Source organism: Cryptomeria japonica, chromosome 5 (genome assembly GCF_030272615.1).
Source record: "Cryptomeria japonica chromosome 5, Sugi_1.0, whole genome shotgun sequence".
Lineage (NCBI taxonomy): Eukaryota > Viridiplantae > Streptophyta > Pinopsida > Cupressales > Cupressaceae > Cryptomeria > Cryptomeria japonica.
This window is the reverse complement of record NC_081409.1, coordinates 582,176,540-582,193,771: the sequence shown is the minus strand read 5'-3', so window position 1 is coordinate 582,193,771 and position 17,232 is coordinate 582,176,540.

Genomic DNA, 17,232 nt, shown 5'->3' with positions numbered 1-17,232 from the left:
CAAGTCAGATTATAGGAGATAAGGATGCTCCAGTGATGACAAGGAACAAACTGAGACAGAACACATGTCTGATATCTGAGTTTGAACCGAGGATAGTAAAAGAGGCATTAAGCAATGAAGATTGGGTGAATGCTATGACATAAGAGATTGAAAAAATAAATAAAAATGAAACATGGACATTGGTCCTAAGACCAGAAGAGAAAAATGTAATCGGTACAAAGTGGATTTTCAAAAATAAGCTAAATGAAAAAGGTGAGGTCATTTGGAATAAAGCAAGGCTAGTTTTCAAAGGTTATGCTCAAGAAGAAGGAATAGACTATGGTGAGACTTTTGCACGTGTGGCAAGACTTAAGGGAGTGAGAACATTGTTGGCATATGTTGCTTACAAAAATTTCAAGGTATATCAAATGGATGTTAAATCTACATTTTTGAATGGTATACTAGAAGAAGAAGTCTATGTTGAACAGCCTGAAGGATTTATTGAAGAGAAGAATAAAGATCAGGTATGTAAGTTGAACAAAGCTTTATATGGCCTAAAGCAAGCACCTAGAGCATGGTATGAAAGGTTGCACTCTTACTTAATAAAGATTGGATTTATGAGGACTAGTGAAAACAACATGTATATGAAGAATGATGAGGATAATGGAATACTGATTTCAGCCATATTTGTTGATGATATTATTTTTTGTGGAAATGATTCTTTATGTAAGAACTTTGGAAATGAAATTTGCAAAGAATCTGAAATGTCATTAATTGGTGAAATAAAGTATTTTATAGGTTTACAAATATTGCAAATGAAAAATGGGATTTTTATTACTCAATCCAAGTATATAAAGGAAATCTTGAAGAAATTTGGAATGGAGGATTCTAAACCTATAAGTACTCCTATGACTACTAATTGTAAACTATCAAAGAATGATGAATCTGCATCTATTGATGAGACACTTTACCAATCTATGATTGGAAAGTTGCATTATGTAGTTCACAACAGGCCCGATATAGCACATGCAATAGGTATAGCTGCAAGATTTTTTGCAGATCCCAAAGAAACCCATATGATAGCAATCAAGAAAATTTTCAGATACTTGAGAGGCACTGAAGATTATGGTTTACTATATAAAAAGAGGAATGATTTTGACTTAAAAGTCTATACTGATGCTGATTTGGTAGGAAACATTGATGACAGGAGAAGCACAAGCGGTGGAGCTTTCTTTTTGGAAGAAAGACTAGTGAGTTGGCTTAGCAAGAAACAAGGATACATTTCACAGTCAATAGCTGAAGGTGAATATGTCACTACAGCATTGAATTGTACCAATATAGCATGGATCAAACAACTATTGGAAGGTATGAATGAGACAGTTACCGAGCCAGTAACTATATTTTGTGATAATACAAGTGCTATTAACATTTAAAAGAATCCAGTAATGCACTCTAAGACAAAGCATATTTCTATAAAGTATCATTATCTAAGAGAAGAACTTCAAGAAAAGAAAGTTGTGCTAGAATATGTTAGCACAAAGGAACAAATAGTAGACATCTTCACAAAGCCACTGCCAAGGGACACTTTTAAGTATCTCAGAAGTAAGTTAGGGGTCCTACCCCTATCTAGTACTCACTAACAGAGTTCGGTGAAAGCATCAATTCTATGACTCTACAAAATACTATTTGTGAGTTAAGGCTGATTTACACACTTTAGGAGGTTGTCTAAAGTTGTGCAGGAAATAGTGAATGAAGACTAGATACTTTGACCAAGACTGAGATGATACATTTGTATATGTTTTAACACACAAGGAAATGACTTCATAGGGGAAGTAATCATGGATCAGTTTTACTTTTGGCATTGTTGTCAAAGGGGGAGAAGACTAATGACAGGGGGAGAAGATTACAGGAGAAGAATAACAGAAGTTCCAATAAATTGGAATAAATCAAGTTGGTATTGCCATCAATGCCAAAGGGGGAGATTGTTGGCATTACAATAAGTTTGTTGGTATGATGATATTGAGAAGGTTGTTGGAGATTGATGATATAATTGATAAAGGATGATTACTGTCTTAAAGATATTATTTTGTCATTTATGTCAAGCAATTGATTTTCTGATTTAGTATGATGTTGCCATATCTTAAAGAGTATGTTTTGATGAGTATAAAGATGTCGGTAAGTGACACTAAAAGAATGTGAAAATGAAGGGGAGTAATAAGTTATTCAATGGGAAACTATTACCGAGTTAGATAGTGATGAGATTATGATATTTTGATTGTTTTGATATCCTATATATGTGTATTTGAAGACTGAATAAGAAGGAGAAAATATGTCATGCAATAGAATGAGTAAAGGTTTGATACTATTATATTTTACTGAGCAAGGAGCCAGTTGGTAAACTCCAAGGTTATTGGTGTCAGTTAAAGAAGGAAGAAGTCATCGAGCTTTGTCAGCAAGCCAATCTACCGAGATAGTAACCGAGATGAATACAAAATGTCTACCAAGAAAAGTTCAGAATTAACTGAGTATCAACTGAGCGGTAACAAAATGCATTGGATGAATAAATGCATTATTAAATGAAGGATGCCAATGAGCTGGAGATTTATAGAAGATTGGAATGTCATGCAAGAAGTTTGTTAAGGATTAACGGTAATGAAAATTCAAGAGTTAGATCTACAACACAGATTGAACGGTCATAACCGAGCACAAGTACGAAGGAAGGAATACAAGTTTCAAGGCAAGATAAAACATTTTTTAGTTCAAAGGATTCAATGAACCTAGTCCAATTTGAAGATTTGATGGCTACTATTAATCATGAGAAATGTGATTAAGGAGATTAAGCGGTTAGGAATTGCTTATAAATAAGGAAAGTTGATGAACAATGTATGCGGGCAAATAGAAGAATAGTGATGCTGCAGAAGTGATTACAGAGTACAAAATATTGAAGATCTGATTGAAGAAAAGAGTGAGAAGCCCAACAAGGAGGTAGATAAGTCTTATGACAAGATTATTTTAAGCACATAGAGTCTTCTATAACATTTTAGATGTGAAGTTGCAGATATATTTTATTACTGTTATTTATTTTTGTAAGTGATAGGAAATCTCTTAACCGAGTGGACCTAATAGTCTTATTTGTAAATCCTCTAGCAAGGTAGCATTCTAATTGAGTGTTTGAAATCCTTTGACAAGGTCAATTCTAACAAAGTGCAAGATTCTGATAGATCTGAGGGAAATCCCTTGACCGAGTCAGATCTAGCAATGTGTTTATGTAATCTTTAGCAGGATTAGCTTTTAACCAAGCATACTCTAGAAGAGTATATTTTCTTCGTGGGTCCGAAATCCCATAAAGGTTTTTCCCTATTTGGGTTTCCATGTTAAATCTAGTGTTAAATGTGTTTTGATGTTTCAAGTTTATCAGTTTATGAGTTTGAATGATTTACAATCATAGTTGCATATCAAGTAAGTTCTACCGAGGTTGAATCTGATTGGAACTATTGCATTGTGAGTTTATCTTATTCAACCCCCCCCCCCCCTCTCATTTAACTAACAATATACATGTATATTGTAGACGTATAAAAATGACCATATTCCTAAATGAATATTTTATGTTCATTTCTCTATTTGATTAAATCCAATTTAATTAAATTACCCACATTCCTCTATTTAATTAAGTAAATTACTCAATTTATTTAAATTAAATTCATTATACCATTTAATGAATAAATCATTTTATTTAATTAAATCCCCCCTATCCACTTTTAATTAAATTCAAATTTAATTAAATAGTTATCCCAAATTGAATAAATCAAATTTATTTAATTACAACCAAATTGAATTAAATTACTTTATTTCAATTAAATCCTATTATCCCTTCATCCACTTGCAAAATCCCAAACCCCTTTCTAATCCCTTCTAGAATATTCTAATCGCTTCTAATTAACCTAACCCCTCCTCTAAACTTTGTCACATCCCTAAGCAAAGGGAAGTCACTTCTCAAGACCCTTATAGTCTTTGATAACCATTAAAGGTTTTCAACCTTCAACCACCAAAACCCTTAAAGTCTTTGAAAACCATTGAAGGCTTCCAACCTTCAACCACTTAATCCCCAAAGTCTCCAATAACCATTAATGGTTAATTCAAACCCTCCCACATGGTTAAAACATTTGTTTTGACTCAACCTCTATCCAACCCAAGGGTCTCATCAGGCCATTAATGCTTTGACCATGATTATCTCTTAATCATTTGCACAAAGGTTTATCCTTGGATTAACTCTTAATCCAGTGGGTAAGCCTAACTTAGACTTGACCCTTAGCCTTTAGATAACCATGAGGTCTTATTAGGTCTTTAATGCCTCCAACCTCTTCTCTCAACCCAACCCTATGTTGACATTTGTCACCATTTCATTGGTGCCAATTGTGCACATGGATCCCCAACTTTCAAACCTGGCCCTTGATTAAACCTTTCAATCCTAACCATCCATTGCCCTATTTTTGCTATAAATAGAGCTCTCATTCCTCCAAACAACAATCATCTTTCAAATTTGAAGCATTACACTTATGCTCAAATTCTTTCAAGCTTTCTTATCATTTTTTATGCTCATCATTTAGCCTCTTTTAGATCAGGAATTAGACTAAATATGCATATTAGAATACTTTCTTTATCATTTTAGTTCAATCATAGATTAAATATAGTATGCTAGGATAGTATTCATACTAACCTCGTCATCTTATCATCTAGTGTATTGCATTTTAGAATCATACATAGCTTAATCTCCATTTCATACTAAAATCTATCAAAGCATCTCTCGTTCTCATATTTGCCATCCCTAAACCATTTTGCTCAGTGATCTGAGAGCAAAAACATTGGTTTGAGGGACATTGTGAGATAGAGAACCATGGGACCCTCCTTGGGAAGCTGAGTAACACTATGTTACTCCATAGCTTGCATCAAGAAGTCCTCTGTGTGTGTGTGGACTAGTATTTAACTAAATTTTCACATATTAAGTTTTATCAGCCCACTTTTCCCGCATACATATATATATATATATAGTTATATATATATATATATATATATATATATATATATATATATAGTTATATATATAGTTATATATATATATATATATATAACTATATATATATATATATATATATATATATATCATTATCAATTTCAATAGTGGAAAAATAAGAACAATATTTCATCCATTTATACATTATTTGCACACAAAATTCATATAACTTTGATCAAAATACATAGATAAGATCTTTTAAAAACATTGAAGTCAATCTTTCTTTTTAAATCAACTACATCAATTATGACCAATCATTACGAAATTCACCATTCAAATTTAAAAAAACACTTCAATTAAAGTCATTTAATTCATTCATCTTTACAAGATGCAATCTATAAATTCTAATGTGGTGTGTGAGATTCCATCTATTCTATCAAAGTCCAAAAATTGAGACAACTCTACCTGAACCAAGTTCTCTCCTTCATCCACGTTCACTTGTTCCTACATTCACTTGCACTAGATTGTTCATTAGCAATGACAATCCCAAATTTAATAATTAAGGTGATTTTAATCATTCACTTGCATTTAAATTTCTATCATAATCCATATCAAATTTTAATTTCAATTTCATATTCATTTCCATTTCATCCATCTAATCATAAAATATAAATCATTTCCATAATTTAATAATTGCAAGTAATTATAGATAAAATGGTTCGTGACATAGAATTTGATAAAGCTATGATTCTAGAAGAAAGGATGTTAGAATAGTTTTATTCTAGATTTAAGGCACCTCAAATCAAAGAAAAAAGAAAAAGAGGAGAAAACTCAAATGGATCTACAAGGATAATAGCATCTATGGTAGATAGAGTCTCAAGGAAATCAGGTTTAAGGAAGGAGAAATAAAGCTTAGGGAAGAAGCTCAACCTTCCCCATGTCCAATGAAGGTCATAACATGGAATGTTAGGAGCGTCAATGCCCCTTACAAATGGCACTTGATTTAAGTGGCAAATTGATCAAGAAAAAGTAGACATGTGCCTTTTACAAGAAATAAAATTAAAAATAGATGAAAGTAATAAGCTTTTAAACAACTGGAAATAATGGAGAGGTTATTTTGTAGGATCTGATGAACATTAGATAGGTTAGGAGTTTTTTGGAACCTACTTAAAGAAGAAGGAGCTATGTTGGAGGACAATAAATGATGGATATTAATGAAATACAGAATGCTTTACAACAATTAAAATTTCTTCCTCATTAATTTATATGGCCCTTTTCCAACTATACAAAAAAGAGAGTTGTGGTTGCAACTTACTAACAAAATTGAGGGTCTTAGAGGTGGAAAAGGCATTATAGCGGGAGACTTTAATGCAATCCTAAATAACAAGGAAAAGATGGGTGGTCTAAGGAGATTAACAATGGTTCAGTCTAAGTTTCATATGTTCATAGATAATAATTAACTCAAGGATTTATAATCAAGGAATGATACTTTCACATGGACAAATCGAAGGAAGGGTTTCACAAATATAGTAGAAAAACTAGATAGATTTTTGGGTGTGGGATGTGAGGAAAATCAAATGCAATATTATGAAGTCTCAATATTTCCATTCAAAGGATTAGACCATTACCTAGTCCAATTAATCATTAATCAGGAAGATCATGTAGCTGGAAACCCCTTTAAATTCAAAAATATGTGGTTAAGAGATTTAGGCTGAAGGATTTGGCAATGGTATGGTGGAAGGAGATAAAGTATGGAGACCAGTCCTATATGTATCAAATTAGTAAAAAATTAAAGTATACTAAAACAAAGGTAAAAGAGTGAAATAAAGCCCATTTCAAAAATATTTTTCAAGAAAATAAGAAAGTGGAAAATAAGCTATCAAAACTTAATGAATTCATTATTGAGAAAGGTAGGAGATTAGATGAATATGAAAGAGAGAAGAATTTGAAAGTAGATCTAGATGAAATATTGGCAAGGGAAGAATGCTACTGGAGATATAAATCTTCGAAAATATGGCTCAATGAAGGAGATAGAAATACCAATTTTTTTCATAAAATAAAAATTACCAATAAGTAGAGAAACAGATTCACAGACATTAGAAGAGAAAATGAGACGTTTACTCAAACCTTGGGAGAGGTCAATAAAGAAGAAATTTAATATTTTTAGTCAAGGTTAAATGGAGAAGAGCTTATTAGTAGTGAGGATAGAGATGACTTTTTGGGCGCTATTCTTTCAATCATCATGGATAAATAGAACAAGGAGCTCTACAAAAATATTTCTAAGGATGAAGTCAAAGAGATAGTTTTCCAAATGAACCGAGACAAAGCTCCGGGCCCAAATGGGTTTCTAGCTAGATTTTTTTAACATTTTTGGGAAATAGTAGGAGATGATGTATTCAAGGTAGTGAAAGAATCAAGAAAGAAGAAAACTATCTTGGGGGACTTAAATCATAAATTTTTAGCATTAATCCTAAAAAACTGAGAAGTCCAAACCCTAAATGAATTTAGGCCAATTGCATTATGAAACACAACTTATAAGATAATATCTAAAATCATTACAAATAGAGTGAAGACAGTATTGGGTTTAGTTATTTCATAAGAGAAGAGTGCTTTTACCCTGGGAAGATCAATTGTTGAAGGCATCATATTAGCCCATGAAGAAATTCACTTGGCAAGGAAAACCAGACAAACAAGTATGATTTTAAAACTTGATATCCTCAAAGCATATGACTAAATGGACATGGTTTTTCTTTATGAAGTATAGTAAAAATTTGGATTTTGTGGTGAATGGATTGAATGGGTTAATAGTTGTATCTAAAACCCCAAGTATTCAATCTCAATGAATGGAGCTGCCCATGGAACCCCATAGTTTCTTTAGCACGAAAAGAGGTATCTAACAAGGTGATCCAATCTTCCCCTTTCTTTTCATTATCATGGTTGAAAATTTAGGGAGATACATTTGTAAGGATTCCCAAAGATACTGAGAGGGGGGGTGAATCAGTATTTGACCGATTAATGAATTTTCTGAACTTATTATATGAAAAGCATTCCAAAACTGTGTATCAGTAAACCAAAATTAATGCAATAAGTAAGAACAACAACCACAACATGAAAGACACACCATAACACAATATTTTAATGAGGAAACCCAGTGTGGGAAAAACCTCAGTGGGATTTGTGACCCACAATATTTGCTTACTGACCAATAAGAGAATATTACTGTTACAATAGGGGCCTGCACATGTAGGAAGGCCAAGTGCCTAGAGCTCAGTGCTCAGTTACAAAATAAGTCTTACTGACTTACAAAAATGGATTATACAAATCCAAAGTCTTGTAATGCTTCAGATTAGCATCTGCTATGCCAGATTCAGTACCAGTTTAAGCTCTGCAATAATCATAAACCCTTATCCAAAATCTACCTTACAATTCGCACATTAGGTCTGCAATAATCTAACCATATCTGCTTCTACTAAATGATCTACAAGATCTCATACTTATATGAGTCTTATTACAATCCTCCATGTCAGCTTACAAAAAGATTTTACAATTAAATACAAAATACAATTAAAAAAAATTCCTGTCAACCATGGTGCCGGTGAACTGTATGCCGATGTAGAGTCTGCCAGTGTCGGTGCCTGCTTGTAACATATGATTGTAAGGTTGCCATCAATGAAAAAATATTTAATCACCTACAATTTCTCATTGGAGTGTGCATTTTCTAACAATCTCCCCCTTTGACATTGATGGCAACACTCATGAGAAAAATCCAAAAAGGTCCAAAAAGAATCTGCCAAAATGTCTTATCAAAACTGTGTTATCAAAATGTGTGCTCCCCCTGAGTTGATGATGTCTTCCTTTTGATCATTTTTCTCATCACCACTACTCCCCCTTTGGCATAAATGACAAAGGTTGTCATTCACTATCAATGGAGTGTGGTTCTTTCCTAGATCCTTATAACTAGTGGGTTACAATCTAATAATATCCGCCAATGCAAAATTTTGACTGTCATTGAACCTTTCGCTGTCCTTTATTGCTGCTTTTGTTCTCTGAATTGTACCGATGAGTATGTGCATTAGCTCTTCTGGTGTCTTAAGTCCTGGAACCAGAGCCTCAAAAATTTCTTTTCTCAAAGAAATGAGGTAATCTAGTTTAGGGCCTAGTTTGCATTTTGAATCCTTTGCCTTAAACTTTATCTTTTCTTTATCTTTTTCTGACTTTTCAATTTTCTCCTCAAGAACTGCAATATTCTTTTCAACTTCAAAAAATGAATCTGATGTTCCTTTTAAGTTGTCAGCAATATTGTTGATTTCTTTTTATGCTTTGTTGATCTCTAAATCTATGTCTTCTATCAAAATATCAGTTTTGTAGGTATCTATGTATAGTTTCTTGAAATCCAAAATTGTTTCTCCTAATTCTGGTAATAAGGTTTCCATTTGTTCCTTGTTCTTCTTAATAGTTTCCTCAAAGAATTTTTCTTTTTCCTTAGTCATTTTCTCTTTGAATGTATCTTCATTTATCTGGTCCAGTGTTATTATGTTGTCAGTTATATACTTAGACAATGTGTCTAATTGGCTCAAAGAATCTTTATTATCTATGTTACACTTTGGAGCTATCATCTTCAAAATTGGTAAAGTGTCATCTATAGCCTTATAAGCTTGTGCATTACACTCTGTTATTTTATTTATTGAATCCAAGAGTACCTCTGTTACATTTGTTGGCCTAAATTTAGTCATTGATGTGCCAGATGACTATCCAACTATTCTCACAATCTGTAGTCCACCAGTTGTAGTGATAGCTTTTCTTACCTCTTTCTCTGGAGGATCTGTTTGAGTTTGCATTTCTACTACCAAAGGCTTGGGCTTATCAAATGTAGTCATTGGTACAGTCTAAGTAGGTACCTAAGAAGGATCTTATTGCTCTACTTGTTTCTCTGTGTTTGCCTCAGCAAGAGCCTCTTGCTCTGATGGTTTCTCTATTTGTTCTTTAGATGATTTCACTATAGTGTCCACTGCCGGTTTTTCTTTATTTACCTCTGTGTTGTCTACTGTCGGTGACTCAGTTGGTTTTTTAGTTTCAATAGTTTTTGGTGGCTCAGTAGATGCAACACTATGCACATATGTGGTCTCTACCTTTCTAGTGTCTAGGGGTTCATTTGATCCTTCAGTTTGTTGATGTTCCCTAATTCCAATGTTTTCAAGTCCAACATTTCTTATCGGTGGCTCTGTTGCCAAATCTGTCTTCTTAGCTAATTCCTTATCCACCACAATATTGACTTCCTGAGTGTCAATGTTCATTGTGTATAACACCTCAAAATCAAGATTCGTATCCTCATGTGGTGTACCCATACTCTCAGTTGTCGGTTGTGTGTCAACAGTTTCTACCGGTGGAGCATCAGAGAGAGGTGGGGGCAAGTTATTAGTTATCTTTAGGCTCGGAGGTCCACCTACCTTACCTTTCCCCTTATCCTTCTGGTAGACTTTGATAGTCTTTGGTTTCTTAAGTTCTTCCTATTTTTATTTCTCTACAAAAATATGTCCCACTTATGTATTGTTTCCTTTGATATCTCATTTACTCTTCCTGCCATTAATGCTACATGCCGGTGTCCAGTTGAGAATACTGTTTGGTTAGCTTCATTGATTAGATCATCAATTTCTTGAGTGGAGTTCACTGGGTGAACTACAAGTAGTTTTTCTATTTTTATTTTCTTGTCTAACTCCACAATGGCTACCCTTCTAGCTTTTAGTCTTCTGTACAGATAATTGGGTAGGTCATCTACAATCTCCATCAAAAATTTCTTATAAATGTCAAGATGTAAGATTACACTATTTTCTATGCTCTCCTTTTCATCATTGGATAATCTATTATACAACTTGTTGATATTTGTCAATTTGCCATCTTTAGTGATCTCTTCCAAAAGTTTGTCAAAAGTAGGAATAACCTGTTTTTGTTTCCTCTTCTTTGGTGTCAATTTCTTAGCCGGAGGCCTAACTGTTTGTTGTTTTTGTCTTGTCTTTTTGGGTGTAGGCGAGGGTGCCGGTGAGGGTTTCCTTTTTCTTTCTACGCTTTTGAATACAACTAGTATCTCACTATCAGAAGAAGTTGCAATCGGTGAAAGATGTGCTTCTAGTTGAAGTCCTTCCAATTCACTTTCCTTAATACCAGTTTTCTTTAATACATCTTCTTTTATTGCTTTTTCCTATCTTGTTCCCTTCCTCACTATCTGTTCAGTTGTATTAACTCTTTTCTGAGATTGAATGCCACTTTCAATTGTTTCAACATTGCCAAATACTTATTTTGTTGGTTCCTTAGGGGCTTCTAAGAGGGCTTTTGCATAAGTTTCAACTATGTTGTCATCTGTCTCATATCCCGTCTCGGTAACCCAAATAGTTCTAGGGACAATTGTCTCCATCCAGATTTTGTCTTTCTTTATCACAAAGCATATCTCCTTTTGATACATCAATAATTGCTTGAGATAGCCTTATTCTTGTCTTCATTCTTGATTTCAAGGTTTGAATATATTCATTTATATTTTTCTCTCTATCATCTCCCATGTTGTTTAGTATGTCTAACAGTTGCTTTCCTACCAGTATATCAAAACCAAAGTCTTTCCTACCAATACCAGGTACTTCCTTGGTAATGTAGAGCATTAAGCACACAAGCAAGTTACCAAATCTGAAAGTTCCCTTCTTATCACCTTTGATTTTCTTCAAGTTGTCTATCAGCTCATCTTTAAGCCATTCACATGCATCAATTCTTGCATTGTTATTCACCATGTCATATGCACTTTTAATACATAAGCTAGAGACAGAGTTTAGTCTATTTGCATGTGTAGCCTTATAACCAAGAATCATCTTGACAAATCTAACATTGTTGTCCTTCACATCATTGACTCTTAGGGATCTTTTGTCAAATGTTACGCTGGTTAAGGTCATCATAGTATCATTTGGAACTTTCTTAGTTTTGTCAGGCCTGCTACCAGTGGAAGGTAAGCCTGTTACTACCCTAACTACCTCTTTAGTGATCTTATGGATGGAATCCAACCAAAAGAATTTGTCATGGACTCCACTTAGGATTATCCCTATCACATCTTTAGGAAAATCAGGGATACTAAGAATGCCCACAAAACCTAGGGTTTCCACTACCTTGTGTTCCGGTTTAACATTACCATTTTCATCACAAATTATAGTCCTATACATGTTCATTATTTCTTCAGCTCCAATTTCCTCAATATGACAATGCATATATATTCTAGGATCCTCTGCATAAACTACTCCCTTAGGTATTTTCAAAAATGCTCCTAGGGTATCATCTTTCTTCGCAATTTTGGGAATAAGTTTGAACACGGGTCTAGGGCGCTTGATAACTTCAATCACAGTAGGGTTTGCAATAAATTTAGGTGCAGATGAAGAAGCCATAGTTATAAATACCTTAATCACTTCACTTTTTGTTAAGGATGCCTTCTCTTGGGATTTGCATGCTCTCTAGAGATTTGAATGCTCGGTGAATGAAAAAAGAGCCAAAACACTTGCTTTATAGTGTTATAACCTTCAATTGCCATATTTAATGCCTATCAGTTAAGTCAAAAACTTAACTCATCTTCCGGTAAAGAAGTAATTCAACTTCTCACCACCAACCGAGGGTAAATTAGAATTTTTTCAATTTGTTGTCATACCCCCAAAGGATTTTCCTTCAGTTAGATGAAGAATCTCCTTTCGGTGGAGTGATACTCTATTCTACTGGTGGAGGAGTATTGTCATCAACATTCTGATCTAACTTTCTGATCCATTGCTTCAAAAATTCTTGCTTTACCTCTTCAACTTTTTCTTTACCTTTCAAGTTGGGTCCTTTGTTATTTATCGGTGATGTCTTACTTCTACAAAATTTTACAATATGTCCAATCTTGTTGCAAGCATAACAAGTCACATTATTTTTTTGAATAACTTTCCCATATCCTATGCTGGTATGTGTTCTACATTGATTAGATAGGTGTCCAAATCTTCGACAAACATAACATCTTACTTTCATTCTGCAATTTTCTGAATTATGACCAACTTTGTTGTATTTAGAATATTGATCGGTGGGTGTATTAGTGTTTTGATAATTTCTAGATCTACACTGATTTGCTCTATGACCATACTTGTTACAGTTAAATAATTTCCCATTAAATTTGTAAGCATTAGATTGTCTTACTAGTTTTCTGTGATCATGATTGTTTGCAGTACCGGAGCTTTCACCAATTTCAAAACCAAGGCCATTTGTATCACCATTAGGTTTCTGATTCTTTAGCATGTCATTGAGTTCTTCTGAACTTTTCTTGAATTTCTCCTTGTGTTGATTTGCAGTAGCCAATTCATTTTCCAAGAGATCTTTTTGTCTCATGAGTTTAGTTTTGTCATGTTCTAAGTGAATTAGATCTATTTTTAGCATATCATTCTCATGACTGAGTCTTATATTTTCATTTGCAGAATCATTGATTCTTCTGGTCAAGTCATCTTCATTCTTCTTTCAATTTTCAGTCTGTTTACAAAATCTCATAGTCATATCCTGCATCTCATTCTTCATTGTATTGTTTTCTTGTCTTAGTTTGTTCACCAGATCATTAAGAGTTTCCTTTTCATCATCATCATTCTACATCTTTTCACAAAGTTCTCTTCTTTTGTTTCTTGCAATAGTGATATTCTCTTGAAGTCCTTGATTGATATCCTATGCAGCCTTTGAATCATCTTCAAGTTTGATATTCTTCACTTTTTCTACATCATAGTCTAAAAGAGCTATTTCCAATTTCTTTCTCAAAATTTCCATCTCTACCGGTGTCAGAATCTTCCTCAAGTTGTTAGGCTTTTGAAAATAGAGGACCAAGGTTTGATACCAATTGTTAGGATTCCCAAAGATACTGAGAGGGAGGGGGTGAATCAGTATCTAACTGATTAATGAACTTATTATATGAAAAGCATTCCAAAATTGTGTACCGATAAACCAAAATTAATGCAGTAAGTAAGAACAACAACCACAGCATGAACGACACACCATAACACAATATTTTAACAAGGAAATCTAGTGTGGGAAAAACATCGGTGGGATTTGTGACCCACAATATTTGCTTACTAGCCAATAAGAGAATATTACTATTAGAATAGGGGCTTGCACATGCAAGAAGGCCAAGTGCCTAGAGCTCACTACTCAGTTACAAAAGAAGTCTCATTGACTTACAAAAATGGATTATACAAATCCAATGTCATGTACTGCTTCAGATCAGCATCTGCAATGCCAGATTCAGTACCGGTTTAAGCTCTGCAATAATCATAAACCCTTATCCCAAATCTGCCTTACAATTCACACATTAGGTCTGCAATAATCTAACCATATCCGCTTCTACTAAATGATCTACATGATCTCATACATATATGAATCTTATTACAATCCACCATGTCGGCTTACAAAAGGATTTTACAATTAAATACAAAATACAATTAAACAAAATTCCTATCAGCCATGGTGCTGGTAATCAATCTTTTTGGTGCGGGTGAACTGTTAGTGCTGGTGCCTGCTAGTAACATTTGATTGTTGTAAGGCCTTCCCCAAACCAAGCTTTGATTTATTAGTTGACCATGTTTGACCCTATTAATAAATGCTATAGAATTCAATAGAATGGACTATGTTAGACAGATAGATTGGTGAGAAAAGTAATTGAACCAAGTTATAGAATTATTTCACCTCGTGGTGTACATTTGGATATGTTATGAATTTGAAATCCTAAAGATCCACTGATTGGATAATCTTGATCTAAAGTATGTCAGCTATATCTAGATTTAGAACTTATATGATTCCATGATTTGGATAACATTGATGTATGTTGATGCTTCATTTATATGCTTTATGATATAGAACTCTATATGATTCTGGAATAGGATAAATTGGAGATGATGTATGTCATTATTGGATTTGTAGGACTTTACTATGATGATAGAATTAGGATGTATGTTTTATGTGTGGATCAACATTATGAGAATTAGGATAATTGCTTATGTGGATTTATTTGGATATGAGATATATTGAATTGTTCAAATGTAAATTGTATGCGAAGTGTTTGATGTGTATTCTAATTCATGTGTTTAATATTATACGAGGTTATTGGAAATTACTAATGTGTATTTGAGTGGTGCAGGAAAAGATATCCATGTGACCATGGAAATATTATGGAGAACCAAACTTAGACCTATGTATGTTCATAAAACCAGGGTTTGTCTATTTGGAGAGACAACACCCCATTTGTGTCATATTTTATTCGTAATAGTAAATGATGCATGTGTGTTAAATGTTATTTATTTGATTTATTTAAATCCAACAAGAGACAAGATTTCATGTATGATTTTGTAAAAGTATTTTCTTTGTGTCACTTGACACGTGTTGATTTATGTTTGAGTTTTTAAATTTGTCTCTTGGAGGGAGTTGCTTAACTATAGCTTTTTCATTTAAATTTAATGTGATTCCATAATTGCCTTAGGTAGAGAATCTTTGGGGTAGTCAACTTAGGTTTGACCTAAAAATTAACTTCAGAGGGGTTTAAAAAGGGTTAAATGGACTCCTAGGGGTAGTTTATTAAGGTTTCCTAAAGCTCATAAGGTATACCTAAGGGTTAGGAGTAATTTTAGGCATTTCTAAGTTGTGCGAAAATTGAAATTAGAAGGCTTGAACTAAGTTGTGAACCTTCCTTTTTGAATGAGAGTTCCCTTTCCCATTTTATCTTACCTTCCTTTTTAGTTTTCAGAAACTTGTGAGAACTCTCACTAGGGTCTTCTTAAGCAAGAATGAGAGATTTTGGGAGTAATCACCCACTCTCCATTTTTGGAGACAAAAGAATTTTGAAAAGAAAAAGATAGATTTGGGATATAGAATTTGGCTAAGGGTAGAAAGAAAAGACATGCGGAGTTGGGCTACTCATCCTCAACAAAACTAGCATACCTTTGGGCAGTTTAAGGTTGGTTCTACCTTTCTTGTAACGTTTTCTTATTGCATGTTGTTTTGAAAGAAATGCTTGTGTAAAAGACTAGTTTTCTTGCATGTATCTCTTGGAAATTTATTTGTTGTTTGGTGCTTATGCAATGTATGTGTTTTGGGAGTAATCAAGACCTCCTACTCTTGGGAGAGAGGATGGTCTTGGGGGTGGTAGAAGTGACAGCCCTCGAGTGAGAGGCTCTCATTATGAGAGTGATCACAAGGGATTTTATGTGACCCTTGTTGCATGGCTTGTTTATGCATTGGGGGTCATAAGGAGGGAAATAAGGCATGAATGCCTTGGGGGGCATAAGGAATGTGGGGTTGTTATACTTGAGGTATTTGGTTTACCATGAAGTGGCTATATGTTTTGGTTTGCCATGAGGTGGATATATGTTTTACCATACTTGCAGTCTCCTTAGGGTACTTGGTCCACTACCACCCTTGAAAAGACATCACGAATGTGTGGTGTAGTGTAGCCTAGGTTGGGATTGTGTTTGAGATTGTGTTTTCCCTTATCTTTTATGTTTGCATCTGTGTTACCTGTCTAGGGCTTGGTTCTCCGAGCTCGGGGATGGTTACTAGTTAGCCTAGGCTAGGAGGTGAGCACTCCCTGGTCATCTCTTTGATTGTAATTTTAGGTTGTTAGAAGAAAATAATAGGACAAGTAGATGTGGCTGGAAATGGTTGTTGCAGCAAAATATTTGGATATGTATTTAGTATTTTCCTCATTTATTAGAAATGAGAGACCTATTTGTAAAGTGATAAGAGTATCTTGGAGATAAGATTTAAATATTTGTAATAGTCCCTTAAGTTATATTGCAAGAAAGAAAATGATTATTTCTGATTTTAGTTCCTAAAGTTTGAAATAAATATTTGTGTGTATAGGATATTTTGAAAAGAAAGAAAAATGTTATTTCCCTCAAGCATTTGAAACAATTTATTTGAAAAGAAATAGAAATGATTTTGCATGCATGCCAGAAGGCTGATAATAAAAACATTTAGATCTATACATGAAAATGTAAAAGTTATCTTCTATTAAATATGTGATTCTATGTTATGTGTGGTTTTATTTTATTTACAGAAAATAAAGTCTATAGATAAAATAACCATCTCTATAGTTTAATTTAATAATTTCTAAATTTAAGATAGTTGTTGTTTTAGGATTAGTTAATCCTATTAATTACTTTTATTGCAGAAAGTAAATCTAGAGTTAGATGTTCTAATTATTTTAAGTAATATAATAC